Source organism: Vidua macroura, chromosome 10 (assembly GCF_024509145.1).
Source record: "Vidua macroura isolate BioBank_ID:100142 chromosome 10, ASM2450914v1, whole genome shotgun sequence".
Lineage (NCBI taxonomy): Eukaryota > Metazoa > Chordata > Aves > Passeriformes > Viduidae > Vidua > Vidua macroura.
In genome coordinates, this window is record NC_071580.1 from 19,044,326 (window position 1) to 19,060,740 (window position 16,415).

Sequence of the window (16,415 nt, forward strand, 5' to 3'; positions counted from 1 at the left end):
TCTTCATACATAATTCCTTCTCCTAGGAAAATGAAGGGTATAAGCAGTCCCATGTCAATCCTGCTGAAAGCCATGCTGCTGCTTAGCCAGCCTGCCTTAGCCAGTGCCTATTTCTTCTCTTTTGCATAAATAACATTCAGAAGTTTTGCCTTCCTTTAAGAACTATTATAGCATTTTTGATACATGCATACCTGTATGTTTGCTTGGGGCCCAGAGAATTGGAATGGAAGTTGATTGGATGAGGGATGGGCTGTTGCCTGTTCATACAGGGAACACGATCAGCAGTTCAGAAATGCAGTCCGGGGAGGGTGGGTTTAGTACTGTGGGGCAGAGGTTCCTGCAACAGCAGATCCTGCACAAATTTTGTTTATCCAAAATACTGCATTAATTTAATTACAGCTTGAATGATGTTTACTTCTGCTTATAAAGTCAAATAACATGTTATTGACTCTTCCTGGGTAATTTCATGGTTTCTTCTTCCTTTCCCATGTCTCAACTGGACAGCTGAAACAGGTTTAACACTTTATATTGTTATTTGTTCCATGGACAGCAGAGGTGATTCTTGCAGAAGAAAATGAGCTGTGTGCACTCTCATCACAGAGAAATACGAGTCCCATTTCTTCTGACTTCTCATACAAGTAGGTCTTTTGGGTTGGTGTTTTTAATATAAAATTGCTGGATGCAATTTCTGTTTTGATAATAAATGGAAGAAAACAAGCTTTTTGGGAATTGTCAGGTTCCAGGTGCTTTTTCTCAACACCATTCTGGCGGCTTAGGACTATGTGAGCAAGTGGAACTTCCCCAACAGCTCGTTCTGTTGTCAGTGGACTGCAGGTACAACATTCAACCTGTAAAAGTTTCTTGAAGTTTTTATGCTTTACTTTGCTACTGAAGTGTATTTTATGTGGACATTTAATATCTATAAATACCTAATATCTATATATATTACCTATATATCCTTTTTTGCATACAGATGTGTTTGGTGTATGCACACAGATTGCACCGAGTTATTACTCTGTGTGAATAAAGCTACTAAAATGTTCACTGTGAAGTGTAAGAGATGTAAGAATTATGAGTTAATATTCACAGATCAAGATATGTGAAGGTTTTGGGGGTCAAACAAATTACCTCCTGATGCATTCAAATTATTGCAGTGCATTTATTTACTCTAGAAATGTCTGAGTGGTCATACTTAAAAGATTTTGGAGAGCAGAATAAAGCAAAAGTTAATGAAAATAAAACATTTGCTTCTGAAAACTACACATCATGAAATATTCATAGTTGTTCTACAGACAATATGTATTTTATAAAGAGGAGTAAATAATTTTGTTGAAGCATTGCAGCGTGGCGTGTGCTGATTAATGCTGGAATGTAATTGTTTGACGTAATCAGAAGGGACAATATTTTGGGATAGCAGATATTTATGGTTTTGACCAAAAACATTGATTCCTAAAGATGGGGGTGTCCTGCCAGCATTCTGTGGGGTCTCTGCTGGTGACTAGATTGAGAATTGGAAAAATACATTACCGTTTCATTTCTTTTACAAATATTTTCACCATGAGAAGCATTTGCTACTTTAAATGCTCTGAATATACTTAGCATCCTGTTCTGGTTTTGACTCTGCTTATTGCTACCACTTATTAAAATTATTTTTAGTAGGATTAGTTGTCATGTTTCAAAAATAAGTAATTATCTTTAATTTTGTTTTTTTTTCTGGAAAGATTGCCCAACTTCAGGTGCACTGCTACTTTAGACTGCTGTTAAATTGAGCCATTAGTCTCCCCTGACTTCTTTCCTTTTTTTCCTGTCAGCTCAATTACAGATTGTCGGTGCTGAAGGAAATGCTCTTGGTGGTAGAGGGAAGTGTTAGCACCTGCTCTTAAAGGAGTTCCTTATTTCTTCCTGATGCACAAACCCCATGTGGTTTTAGAGAAGACCTTAATTGGTATCAAAGTTGTCTTAATCCCAATTCTTTGAAATTCAACTCAGTGGGTGTTAGGCTGGAATATTGTATAACTCCAGATGCTGAAATTCTTTGTTGTATCTTGTGTGGCTGTTTAGGGATGTCATTTTTAACCCGCTCATATAGTCTAGATTGTCAACAAACTATGCTGCAATAAAAATGCTCTAGGAATGCATTTATTTTGCTATTCTAAAGGAAATTGCAGTACAGCTAATTTGCAAATGAATATATTTAGAAGTTCTTCTGTTCAAATCTTGTAGTATTGATCTCACAAGCCAAGTCCTTGCTCAGGGTATTCTTTTGAACCAGGAAAAAAGTGAAGAGGCAGTAATTGCAGCTGTGATGATCTGTGGTTAATTTGAAACACTTTCAAAAACATCTTAAAAGGCTTCTGAAAATCAAGGTGAGTGGGAGATAAAGTACCAAAGTTGCTTATGAAAATAGCATTTAGGAACCTGAAACATCTGGAATGCAGACTTCAAAATGTGCTTCTCTTTCCTTCAAAAACGTTTTGGCACAGAGCTGTAGACACAGAATTAATTTTCTAAACTGTGGACTCTAAATTATACCTAGAAAACTTTTAAAATGTAAACCCTGTTGTCTTTATGCCTTGGTTTGTTTAAGAGCTGTCTGAGGTCTGATCATGGATGCGTTCAGATTTGCCAGAGTTCAGGGGTCTGTGGGGATTTTGCAGCAGAAGGGATAAAGAAGGGAGTGTATTGCTTTGTTCTTTTCTTCCTCGTTAAGCTTCCTTTTAGTCCCGCCTTCTGATAAGTACCTTAAAAGGAACAATCCTAATGAAGGGACTGAGCCTCAGGTGCCAGAGGTTCTTATGGCTGCTGGTGAGCCTGGTTCCTTTTGTTAGGCTGGAAGAGATAAAGAACTCAGTCTCCAGTAGAACTGCTGTGTAAGCTCACACCAGGTTCATACAGTCCATCCAGTTAAGTGAATTCAACAGAAGTGAGGAAATCAAATAAATAGTAAATTTAAGCTCCTGGGCCCAGCACTGAAAAAAATACTTCATTATTTGATTTTAAATGAATATCAAACTTGCAATATTTTATCAGCTAAACAATAATGTTCTTAGCAAAACACGATTGTGTTTATTGGAAATAAGGATGTATTTGAAGCTAAGGCTGTTTCTCCTTGAGAATGTTATTCTGGCAAATTTTTAGTCACTGTAAATGCTTCCTGTGGTAGAAGAGAAAGCAGTGCATGTGGTTAGCTCCTGTTACACTGAGATGCACTTTAAAAATCACTGTTATTTTCATGGAAGTATAAACTTTTATAATCCCTATATACAATCATTTATTTTTAATTAAACCGATGTGTTGTTAATGCTCTGCTGTGAATGTGCTGATAGTGTAACAGCAATAGCCATGGTGAATTGTGTGTGTGTGTGTGTGTGTTAGGGCAGAAAATCTGCTCAGAATGTGTTCTGTTACTTCCTTCTCCTTGGTTACCTCCCTCAAATTATTCCAATTTTTAAATGTTCCCTTTTTTAACCACTTTTTCCCAAAAGTATCCTGTATACTTCCTGCATGTCTGCATTGTATCATTCCAGTTCATCTGTTCAGACTGTTTGACTTTGAAGAACAGGGAGTGAGGGGACCTCACTCAGAGCTTTAGAAAGTAAATGCTGATTTTGGCCTTTTCTTTTTTAGTGTACAAATGATACTTTCTGTGAAGCCTGGTTTGTTTCTTCTCTGGGCCTGTTTTTGTCACTTTTAAAAACTTCAGTGGGAGTTTGAGGTTATCTCAAGTACTTGGGGGAAGACTCAAGGATGTGTGTACTCAGCTAGGTGTGTACTTATCCAATGGTACAATCTGGCCTCAAGTATTATAGGCTTTACAAAATCACTTGTGCAACATTTATTCACCAAAACATATTTTTGACTTGCAGACTTGTCCATCAAATCTCCTCTTTTTCATTCTAAGTCATGTGAAAACTTACCAGAAATTCTTCAGTTACTATATCAGTATCCTTTCTGCCTTGCTTAGTGCATATACATGACAGACTTCAAGAATTTCCATGTTCTGTTAATTCACTTTAAACTTAAGTATTTTAATGTTCACATTCTGCATAAATAGAGGCCATCAGTTGATTTAAGCAAATACATCCACACAGGTGAAATTTGTCTTAATATTAAGTTGTTACACAGAAAAGTCACTAAGCTCATCTAGGTCCTTCAAGTAAGCCAGACTAAAATGTGAATATTTATTACTTCTAAGCTGTCACTTCCATTTATGAAGGGACTCAAGATATCTTTGCTTCACAGCAAGCAGGTAAAGACAGTGACCTGCCCTTAAGTGATAGCTGAAGTTCTTGGCTGTATTTGTATTAAATTAGTTGTGAGTGTGCAATAATTTGCTTTATGCTCACTAAAATAGGTGCATCCAAGGTGCCACTACAAACATTAAGATGTGAAATACCCATTTGTTGAATTTACTTATAGGTGGACATAAATGTCCATAAATGTCTTTTCTCCATTTGTTGAATTTACTTATAGATGGACATAAATACACAGGGTAAGTGGTAAAATATTATAAATAACTATGTGGCCAATCCAAAATCAGGTTTTTTCACAACAGTAATAAAGCCTCACCAGCCCAGGGGGTTGACAGCTATTGATCCTGACTTTTATATGTAACTCAATTTTGTCTCTTACATTGAGGACTTAAAATTTTATCTACAATTATTTCCAGGTTCAAACAGTACTTATCCAGAAATATATATATATATATATATATATATATATATTTTTTTTTTTTTTAAGAACTGCACCTTGATTTGTAGGCTTTATTTGATCCCTACTGAAATCAATAGGACCTTTTTCTGGTGGCCTCAGTAAGTATTGGACTGGGCCCATAATTTACACTTGCAAATAATTTTGGCCACAAAACCCTATCTGCAGAAATGGATGTGATTCCTCAAAACCAGGCTATCTTCTGCTTGTGGGGTTTTTTTTGCAAGGGAATTTCAGTAACTGGCTGTGGTTTTTCCTTTATCCTCTGGGGTTATCAGAAGCACAGTAATTTTCAGCCATTGCTGGGTCAGGGTGACATGATTTATGGTTGCTTCCTTGAAAGGAAAGCTTTCTCTAGAGTTAAGAGGAGTTCTGCTCCACTGTGCCTGCTGTGATGTGTCAAAAGGAGAGAAACTGCTCCTTTAGGGTAGATGTGTTTTCTAGCTATAACTTGGGCTTTCTGTTTGCAAACCTGTCAGTCCACAAAGCAATTGATTCTCGCTAGCAAAGGGCACCGTAACTGGCTCAGATGTGATCAAAGGTAAGGGGGAAATGGCTTCTACTTTAACAGAAACAACGTGGATTTTGTCTCTGAATTCTCCCCCCACAAAATCAATCACAAAACCTTAAGGATGTTGGTTGTAGGTTTAGCTGGCAGGCACCAAATATCTGCAGAAACAGAAGAAAAGCCTCAATGTGCAGATTTAAATGTTTGCAAGACAAAAATCCAGTGTGTTTCTAATAGATTGTTTACCTCAGATGAACTAGAAACTGATTGACAACTTGAAGTCATACTCCAGAAAATATCTGAAGTACTTCTTTATTCTCAAGTAGAACTTTATTTAGAAACACTTTATTTAGAAACATGGTCTGGTAGAAATTTCAAGATTTATAAACAACCTTTAATCAAAGGATAGAGGATCAGTGAAAGAGACAAAGGGTTTGATATCTCCTACATGCTGGAGTAGAAGGAATTCCAGTTGGACAAGATATCCCTTCTTTGTACAATACTGTGGGCCTGGGTCTGGAAGGCAGCATCATGGCCATAGCATTAGGACTGACACTTTCAGTGAAGTGTAGCCCTTATGACTTAGATAGTTCAGGAGGACTTCACAGTGAAATGTTTATCCTCTAGGATGGGCTGTGAATAGCTTCTTCAAAAACTATTTTAAAATTACATTGCAAGTTAGTGGAAGGAACTTTAAATATTCTAAAAAGCAGAAACACCTGCAGTTTTCTCTGCTGTTTGCCTGCATTAATTCCAAGCATGTCAGAGAAGTGACACTGCCTTCCTCTGCAGAGAATAAATAACTCTGTCTGTGATAGGATTTCTGGAGATTTATTTTCTCTGCAAATACGCTATGTCCGTGAGCATGTAACTGGAATGACTTTCATCATACTTGGTGTTTGTAAGTTGATTTGTAATTAATACTGGCAAGCCTGAAGATATGGTCCTTTGTACCTTGGTGGATGCACATCAGATTCTTTGCCTTGTGAGAGGCTTTTGTGTGTTTTCATATTGCTCTTTGCTTGTTCACAGCAGTGAAGAATATAACCTTGGAAATAGTCCAGTGCTTTAAATCTATGGTGCTATGTTTAGTTGTGGTAATCAGGATGATGAATATATAATTTTAATTCTTACTATTTTTTTTCTGGAAATGTCACTCTTCAAGATAATGTAGGTAGCAATGCCAGTATATGTAATTATTCAAAGGTGAGGTATCAATTAAAGATAGATTCTTCCCTAACCAAGATGCAGAAGAAGGAAACCAGGACAGCCCTTTTAGATGGAAAAGGTTGGTCCATGACATCCAGCTCTAACTCTGTCAGAGAATTTAACAGAGTTTGCCAGATAAAAATTATTTAAACCTTGCAGGTTTTGGAGTTAAATGTTATTAAGAAGCTGTATTTCAAACCAGAGTGCTATCCCACTTCAAGTATATCTTCAAATATATCATGAGAAAATAGTGACCCTGGCTTGAAATGCTTTTAGTGGGCTCATCGCTGTTCTTTCCTACCCTCTCTGGGAAAAGACTCACCTGAGAGAGAGGAAAAGCCTGTGAGACTACTAAACAGTTCAAAAAAACTGAACAGAGATGTTTTAGCCTATCTCCTCTTCTATATGGCACTGTTAGGAATAATTTTGGGATTCCATTCCTGGATGAAACCAGGATGTATTCAGATCCCTGAAAAGTTTGCAAAGTACATTGCAGTGCTTCACAGTAATGGAGAAGATGAACCTTGGCTGTCTTTGAAAGAGTTTAGGGAAGAGACTCCCAAACTGAGATGGATGGGGTACAGTGGCAGCACAATCCTGCAGTAGCACAGTTAGCTGTCTTGTGTCCTTCATGACACCATGAAATTGCATTTGCAGCTTCCAGATTTTCTGTTTTAGATTCTGACACCCAAATCCCATGAGGCCAAAGGAGGGAAGTGAAGGGAACTTGCAATGCTGTGCAGACATAGAGGAAAATCCATCATGTCCCATAGCTTGGTGCTGTCTGGACTCTGCTTGTCTGGAAGCACCAGGGCTGGGACTGCATAGTCCCCTTTAGGGGTTTGGTTCAGGATTTTCCTCACAGCTTTGTGTGTTCAAGCAGGGCAGGGTAGCAAAGGGCACAGAGAGGAGCTGTGTTAGCAAGTCCTGGGAAAAGTTCTCCAGATACAAGAAACCAGAGACATAAGGTCCAGTGATTACGCCAGACCATTTTGACTTCTTTGGTTCCCAATTGTATCTTTTCAAATTTGGCTGCTAAACTGTAAAAGGTCTGGTTAAGCAGTCGCAATTCAGAGCAACAGTTCGGGGGCTTGGGCTTTTTTTGCTTCGTTGGGGGTTTTTGCCACAAACTGGCTTAAGGAAATTTTAGAAAAATAATTAGAAGTCTGTCAGCCAGTTTGGTTAAAACAAACACAAAATGGATGAAGCATTGGAACTGTGGAATTGATCTCTGTGGGCAGTTCTTACAGTGTGTGCTTTGGAGAGAGCTGTGCTGTCAAATGTGGGCTATGCTGTAGTTTATGGAGGCGACCTGCACTCAGCATTTAAGCATGTTTTTCTCTTTTTTTCCCCTTTGTTTCTAATGAGAAATTAATGCAGCACAACTTTTTTTATTTCTTACTGTGCACAGTTAGTCTGTAGAGGGTATGTGTACCAGGCTTGCTTCCTGGGGCAGAACTAATCCAATCATTTATGAATTTATCAGATTTTTTTCCTGTTCAGGCCAGGGGTAATCTCATGCACCTTTTTTTAAAATTCTTCTCTGGACTAAATGCTAGCTAGGCTAATCACCAAAAATTTAATTACCTTTTTTCTTTTAGGTTTTTTTGTGGTGGTTTTTTTTTTTTTTGGTTTTGTGTTCTGTTTCTTTGGGGTTTTTTTTTTTTTTTTTGGGGTTTTTTTTGGTTTTTTTTTGTTTTTTTTTTTGTTTTTGTTTTTGTTGTTGTTTTTTTGTTTTCTTTCTAGATGTGTGTAGTGTCACTTTACATCAAACTTCCTCTCTTTTAGGAACTGCATGATGATGCATCTGTTCATACTTTGTGCAGAAAATGATCACTGACTGCTTTTCTTTTGCAATGGCATTTACTGTTGATTGTGTTTGGCACACTGGTGCGCTTTGGTCACAGAGAAAGATTTGTGTTGTTCCATATCCTAATGGAAAACTTAGCCAGAACTGGGCTAGAAAGAGAGACATGAGGGCTACAGACATTGAAGAAACACTGAGAGGGGCACAGTTCCCTTCTCTTTGGGAAGCCTGCATTCCTCTTGAGCCATTCTTTCCTAAATGGGCTGTGTTGCTGCTCACTGACTGTACCAGTAGTTTGACAAAAAAAAAAAAAAAAAAAAAAAAAGAAAAAAAAAAAAAAAAAAAAAAAAAAAAAAAACAAAAAACAAGGGTACTGATAGCAAGAGAAGTATTGGACTGTTGGGAGGCAGGAATGATACCTTGGGGATCCCTGTTAGGACTGATTGATAAAGCTGTCCTGTGACTTACCTGGAAGGAGAAGCTGGCATGCCAGTAAAACTTCTAGAAGACATTAAATCAGGATAACTGTACACCAGTGTCAAGCTGTACAGAAGTTAGAATATGGACCAAAGCCTACAAAACACATAAAACATGAAAATATTGCCTGTTGAGTCTGGAAATCCTGTTTGTCTCTTCCCCTGACATATCTGAAGCAATTGGAAAACTTTAGTGGAGCAGACCACAATACATCAACTTTGCTGGGAAAAAAATGCCAGTATCAGAAAGGGTTTCATTTTTACATACTGAATGTGAATGTTTTCCTACAGAACTTTCTTGGAGAGCTGTGATGGGCCGGGGAAAGGGAGTTTTCAACTCTCTTGTCTGTGCATGCAGAAGCACTGGATAACATGGTAATTCCATTAGCCAAGCTGTTGTTGCCAGTCCAGCTGATTTTGCTGGAGAGAGGAAGTGTAAGCACTGTGCTAACTACAGGGCTGCACCTAAAAATAGTTCGTGGCTGTGATTACCTAGGCACAATCAAGCAGAATAAAAAGCTAGAATTGTCATACTGGCAAAATGATTCTGCAAAGAGGTGGCATTGCTTGGTTTAAGAAATAAATTTTAGGTGGTTTGATTCTCTACAATTTTTAACTAAGTTTTCATAATGAGCTATAGTCTCTAAATAAAAATCTTGGTTTTGCTGGCTCTAAACAAACTGATGCTTTCAGAAGCTGATCCCTCATTTTGGTAGTTGTGGATTCATCTATAGAAATCCCTGTTTCCAATTGATGCTCAGCCACTTCAGTTAGGAGTTTAAAGGTAAGTAGTGTGCCAGTACATGTCTGTGTTTTAAGGCCCAGATGTGAATCAGGTTCACGAAGATTGGCAGATGTGCTCTCGCAGTGGGGCACCTGCTGCTGCAGCCTCAGCAAGAGTGTCCCTGTCAGCCAAGGAGGGAACTGCTCTTCCTGAAGCTCACCTGAGCACTGAGAGACCTGCAGAAATCTGGAATGGTAAACTAACACCCTGCTGAGTTTATTCATATCAACAAAACCAGCACTTATAATTCTAACTCTTTTAACCATCTGGAATCTGATGAAATGTGTTCTCTAAATGAGCCAGTGAAGCTTTGTGGGGTTGCTGCTTTTACTGCAAGTACTCAGCTGTAAGAGTAGCATGGCTAGGTGGTCTCTTATGTGCAAGAAAATTCATTGCCTGAACCAGGGTAAATTTGCAGGATGTGGCATTTTAAAATGTCAGTAAGTTAAGTGGGGTCTTGTAAACATTTCTAGACAGGTTGTGGTTCATTGGCTTATTGTTTGACCATTTTGAATGGAAACATCCATGTGGTTTTATTACATCATGACTTGATTAATTACAGCCAGTTGAACACTAAATTACATCACCAAGATACCTAAACACTGAAGAGCTTTTAGTAGAAAGAATTCCAAATACTGTCAGAATTAAGTGTGGCATTTCCTGATTAAGATTGCTGTGGTGCAGATGTTAACACTGCCACTGCTGATTAAAACAAATGGTAAATAATCATTTGTTTTCTACAATTTGTAGAAAAATTGTAGAAAATTCAGTGAAAGTCATAGTTGCTTTAGTGGTTACTTCAATGAGCAAATTTATCCATTTTAGAGGACACTTAAGGTCTCTGTTGCTGACATCAAAAAATGCAAATAGTATAGATTGCTGCTTAATCAGTACCTTAATTTTTTCAAGAGCAAAAGCCTTCAAGGTTTTGGAAATGCTGAGTCTCCCACAGTATTTTTTGGTTTAAACTTAATTTTTTTTTTAATAAAGATGAAAAATACTAAGGATCTCAAGACACAGTAAAGTTGTAGAGAGTCCAAGATATTTTTACTTGCCTCTCTAAGTACAAACACAACTGTAAAGAGTTTGATCTCTTGGCAGTATCTGGTCTGCCATTAGGGCCCTCTTTCCATGAGGCTGGACTTGGGATTTTTAAAACTGAAAGCATCCCAGCTCTGGTGAGAAATAGCAGTGCCCTTGAGCAACTCAACCCATAGCAGCAGCCGCCCAAGGGAGCCTGGGGCTCTGTAAATTTTCACTGCTCTTTGTAGATTTGTTTGTAGATTTTTCTTTGTAGACTGCTTTGTTTGTAGATTTTGGGCTGTACATCAGCTTCTGCTTTCATGAAAAGTGAATATGCAAATGTGGGGTTTGTCTCACTGATAGAAGCCAAGTAAAAAGCAGTTCAGAAAATCAATAACTTGAAGTTAACATTTGTTTGAAGAGAATGGAGATTATATGGGTCTGTAGTCCAAAAAATGCTGCATTTATTGCTGTTTAAGAAATTCAGGATAATCAGATAATGAATGGTGCTGTGTGACTCCCCATACCAAGTATAATTTGGTAACAATAATTAGGTAGGGAGTTGATCTGTTCAGTTTCATTGGCAGTGCCATAAAAGGAGGCAGTAAGTTTAATGTGTGAAACTAGTAAACTGTCAGGTGTTAAATTAAACAGCATAACTCTCCTGCTGATGGGGATCTTAACTTTTTAGTGGTGGATATAAAATAGAGTACAACTTGGGGTAGTTTTTCCATATATATCAATTTCAGTGTAATTTAGGAGCTGTGGCCTTGGGAAATACCAGTGTCAGAGATCAGAGCAGTTGTTGATGTGGTGCCTCCAGTGCAGGGTGCCAGACGTGGCAGATAAATGTCAAAATTGGATCATGCCAGTATGATCTTAACAGGCTGGACTGTTAAGAGGTGTCACCATTGTGTGCTGGGACAAGGTTTCAATCAGTGACAAACTTGGACTAGTAGTAACTTATTTTAAAACTGTGCTTTAATAGCAAGACAATATTAAATCATGCACATTCATTACATAGTTTTGATTTTTTTGTCTGCTTTGATTCTTCTGTTCTTAATGGAAAAATCAGTTTTGAGTTTAGTACTGTTAACAACTAATGCCTTAAATGCTTTCCCTCCATAAATAGAACATTGCAAATATATAAATAACTACATTGCTTTGATGCCTAGATATGATTGTCTTATAATTAATTCATTTCCCAATAAGAAAACTAATTTTAGAAAACAAATTTTACTTATCTGTATTTCTTCAAAGGAATTTAATTTTGCCGCAATTCAGTTATGTAACCACAATTAATTCATTGTTAATGTTAATTAGAGTAAATATTTCTAAAATAATTGGATAACTTGAAGTGTGGCTAATGATTTTGACTATTTTTCCTTCAGAATTTCTCATTTAGTCAGTACTTCTAATGAGTATATGCCAAGAATATTATCATGTTTTCTGTTTCTTCTTTTATTTTTTAGATTTTTTTTCTGTTTAATTTCTGTTCTCTTTTCTTCAACACTAGATCTAAAAAATGTCAGCTATGACCAGATGTTGTTTGACTATCTCCTATATACCCTTTTAACCTGTTCTGTAGAGTTTCAAAACATTCATGCTGTAACATTGCAAAAGATACCCATGGGGGCTCATTTCTTCTTGTATTATTCACTGTTAGTGGAGCAAATTGCAGTATGTCAAGTGAGGCAGATGCCTTTTTATTTAGCATCAAAGCTTAACTTTTAAGTTTTAATTCTGTTTCAGGAAGAACTATTTATGGTGATTTTTATTTATACAGGGCAGGTATGAGAGCAATGTGAGAACTGGGAAATGGCCTCAGTTTCTCATTGAACCAGTTCCTGAAGTGAAATATTTCCATAAATCTTTTCATGTTAGGCTGAAATTCCTAACAGAAGAGTTATCTCATCAGTCTAATAAACATGCTATGGGATAGGTACCTAAGGCAGTCTGAAAATCCTCCCTCACTGCCTGATTTTCAAGCACAGAACCAGCAAGCACAAGGTGGCTCTGGCTGGGCTGGGCTGGGCAGAGCTGTGCTGGCAATGCCAGGCTGGGCACCCCCTGGTCCTGCAGTACCAGGTGCTCTTGTTATGCACTGAAGGCAGGGCAGGACTGGCAGCTGATTTGTTTGATGCTATTATTGGGAGGATGGCCAGCCCTGAGGCTTAAAAAGCATGGAGTAAATTGCAGTAATTGTTCAGTCCCCAGATATTTTCTCCCACATAGCTTTGGGTGTGTCAGACACTATTCGTTTTGTGTTAGATGACCCAGCTTAATGATGATGTCATATAAACCCAGTGAGAAATCAAAATGCCTTTTTTTTTTTCAAGAAAAAATCCTGTAAGATTTAGTAAGTACTGTTTACAAAGGGTAATTGATTGCCTCATTTGTGTGGCAGCGTGTTGCTATAGAATATGGCAGGCCTTTGCCAGGAAGAAGAAATTTGTATTCTCTGGAGGATGGGGACAAGTTCACATTCCTCTGTGATGGAGAGCTAGTTGCCACCCACAGATGGGAGAGCAAATTAAAGCAAGGTAATGAGTAAAGCTTCAGGTCAATTTTGTTTTGGTTGGTTTTTCTAATATAGTTTCCCCCTCTCCCAATAAAGTACTTTATACAGATAATAGAGTTCTTTGATAGAGAGAAGGTTCTGATTGTTGAAGCTTTTCTTCATTCTCTTCACCCTTTGCAGGTGCATTTGTAAGTACTTTTCATCTTGACTGAAAGTTTTATTTAGTTATTCCAAGGGATTTTTTTACCAGGTCTGAGATAAGGAATAAATCAATTATTTTCATTGTTAGAAGGTAGCTGCTTAAAGAGAAATCAATAACAGTGTCTGTGAGTGAGCTGTTGGCCAGTTGGCAATGTAATAGCCTAGCTTTGAAGAAAACAGAAAAAAATGCAAAATAAAAATAAATTATATTGGAGCTTAGGTTTAGGATAAAGATAAATTACTTGAAAGCTGATCTACTAGCCTGATGGGTTTTCCTGTCATAACCTATCATAGAAATCTTAATCTTTACTATAACCACTGACTCTCCTTTTGATTTTTGATTTGTATGGATTTTAATGAAATCCTGCTTGTAATTAACCCTTCTTTTCCATATACTTCAGACATTGGGAATACCACCAGGCTAGCCAAAACCAATTCGTATTAGTTTTTAGTATCAGTTTTTAGTATTAGTCTTAGGAAAAAATGTTATATTAATTGTGTTATGTGTAGGCACTTTCTCTAGGCTAAATATCAGTTTGAAAGTGAGCAAACAAGATTTAAGATTCATCATTAATGGAATGATGAGAAGATTTAAATCAAGGAAAGAGAAACTCTTTGAGAGCATCTTCCTTTTTCTTTACCACTGGCTCTAGGAAACTGAAGCTGATTGTGACTTTTCTGTGGGTGACTGACATAATATTTTAATTCCCACTGCACTCCTCATTTGTCAATTGGCTTGAAAAATCCAGGGATGATCAGAGCATTGGTGCCTGTTTTAACTCAGCTGAGTAATATTAAAAAATACATGCAGCCAGCAGAGCTTGTATTGGTTATGGTGTTTCTGAAAACAAGTATCTGCTCCTGTATTTTGTCTGTCTAATAATTATACTCTATTTTACAGGGTTTTTATGCAGTAAATTCTATCAAGTACTGTATTCCAGAGGTTCAGTAATAAAATCCTTGTCCTGTTAGAGTTGATGTAGGTCCTGTGACTTCAGGAGGATTAGCATTCAAAGCCTGCCAATGCAATGAATATGTTTCCTTCGAGTCATGTGTGGGAGATGAGGCAGCACAATTACTGCGGGATGGATTCCACGGGCCAGATGTTGGCAAATCTTCTTCATTTGGCTCGGTACCAGAAGAAAGCCCACTTCTCTCCCGCCAGCTGGCAGGCAGTCGGTCTTTTTGCCTCTGCAGCTCTTCATTTTCCATGAGCAAGTCACAAATGTTCAGCACAGAGTACAGCTGTGTCTCGGCAACATAAGGAGAGATGGTCATCACAGATCTTGGGCCTGTTTGTCAGGTTCCGCAGCTACAAACCTGTATGTGTCATGCAGGCTAAAACTGAAATCTTCCTTTCTTATTTCTCCTGTAAATTTATAGGACATGTGATATTTTTTCTGTTCTATTTCTGTAAATATGGAAGGTACAATTTATAAAAACAGAGTTTGAAATGGACCTCAGGTAGCTAATTGATTCTAGGAGTTTTGTTATTTATTATATGGAATTAGGAATTTGAGGATAATTATCCACCAGTCCTCTTTAGATAAGGCAATTTAACATGGAAGAAAAACTCTACCTAAATGTATTTTCTTTCTTTTCTTACATTTAAAAATTTGATTTTTAAATTTAAAAGTTTGATTGGTCATTGTTTTACCTTGGTAAGATATGATGTCAAGGCTTTCATTTTCATCTCTGAAATGTCTGTAAACTGAAAAGTGAAGAAAAGTTTCCATGGAGTAATAAAACAGATGCTTAGCATAGGGGTTTAGTTAACCTGATTAGAATAAATCTGGACTCCAGCCTCTTCCTTGCTGAGAATCAGTCTGTGGCAAGGCTGGAACAGCGTTCAGGCTGTAGTTCAGGCCCATGATGTGTGGTTCTTATGGATTCTTTCTCTGGGAAGTTAATGTTTGCTTTGAGAGAAGCAATTGGTGTGTGGGGAATAAAGTGATGTCTCACAGCTGCAGGAATCAGCTCTGGAGAAACGAGACATTGTGCAAAGAGTTTGATTTTTGTGAACAGCTTTTTGCAGCGTCGGTTTCTTTATCTGCAGCCAGTCAGACCCATGTTCACATTTCAATAATTAAATCTCTCTGTTTACTCTTCTAAATCCAATTTGGGCCATTTTTCAAAGACCACAGCTCCTTTGCCTGACATCTGAATATTTGGTTTATCTGAGCTCTGAGCTGGTCATGTATATTGAGTGTCTCTGGTTTGGATCTGCTTTTTTGATGGGTAAATGCCTCCTTGCAAATGGTCTACAGATCTCTGGTTTTAGGGCTGTGCTGCATCTATGACTTGGTGTTGGTTATTTTTGTTGTGGGTTATTGGGGTAAGGAGGCAGGCTGGGGAAAGCAGTGAAGGGCAAACTGTTAAAGAAGTTATATTGGGATGTGAAATGTGTATCCTAAGGTGTTAAGAGCTATTACATGGATCTGCAGCATTTCTGATACCGACATGGAGTAATTACACTTCTGTTTATGACTGATAGTTCAACTTCTGCCAGTGTTTCCATTATTAACTTCTGTTTTCTTGGAATTGTACTGCAGGCAGAGTCTGTATCTGGGTAATTTTATTAAAGCAGTTTTCAACAAGCTCGTTGGCTGTGCAAGCATGGAAAGAATATTAAATTAAAAGAAAATTCTGAACCCAGGGAACCTAATGGTCTGATATGGGATGTTAAGCTATGTCATCACTAATACAACATGCAATTTCTGCTTTGCTCTGATTATATGCAAAGTCAATGGTCTTTCAGCACCAGCAGCTTCAAAACCAAGTGTTTTAAACATTACAATAATAGCCTGAAAATCACAAGATCTTAAATAATGAGTTGGCTCTCCATTGCTTTCCACTTGTAAGAGAAGTTTGACACCAGGAGTAGCTGACCAGAGGCCAGCATTGCAGCAGAGCTTTGCCTCTTTTAGCTGCAGCCTTGGAGGAGTAGCTAAGCCAGGACTGTGAGCAACAGATTGCTCAGAAGATCTGCAAACATAGCTCCTGTGTGACTGTCCAGATTCAGACATTGGTTTACAGAGGTTATTTAGGATATCAAGTATAGACCTAAACTATAGGTTTATAAAACTGTAAACACACCCAACTTAATGAATGAATAGTTTTTCAAAAATGATAGCTGGATGGTGATATCCTCAGTTTTTGTGTCTGGGTTTAGGCAT

At 37.7% G+C, this 16,415-nt stretch overlaps 1 protein-coding gene across 15 annotated transcripts in view; it reads left to right on the plus strand.

Annotated features, from left to right (window-relative positions):
• The window catches only part of SPSB4 (splA/ryanodine receptor domain and SOCS box containing 4), a 158,818-nt gene that overhangs the window by 4,372 nt on the left and 138,031 nt on the right, over nt 1-16,415 (plus strand). For 5 of the 15 annotated variants that reach the window (XR_008438581.1, XR_008438580.1, XM_053986187.1 and 2 more), the window contains exons 3-4: nt 554-638; nt 737-834. The exons of 1 other annotated variant lie outside the window; for it this stretch is intronic. The gene's annotated coding sequence lies outside the window, so the exon portion shown is untranslated. Of the gene's footprint in view, nt 1-504; nt 639-718; nt 835-2,272; nt 2,367-16,415 lie in introns of all 15 variants that reach the window. 9 more of the 15 variants (XM_053986183.1, XM_053986184.1, XM_053986174.1 and 6 more) reach the window with 6 other exon arrangements.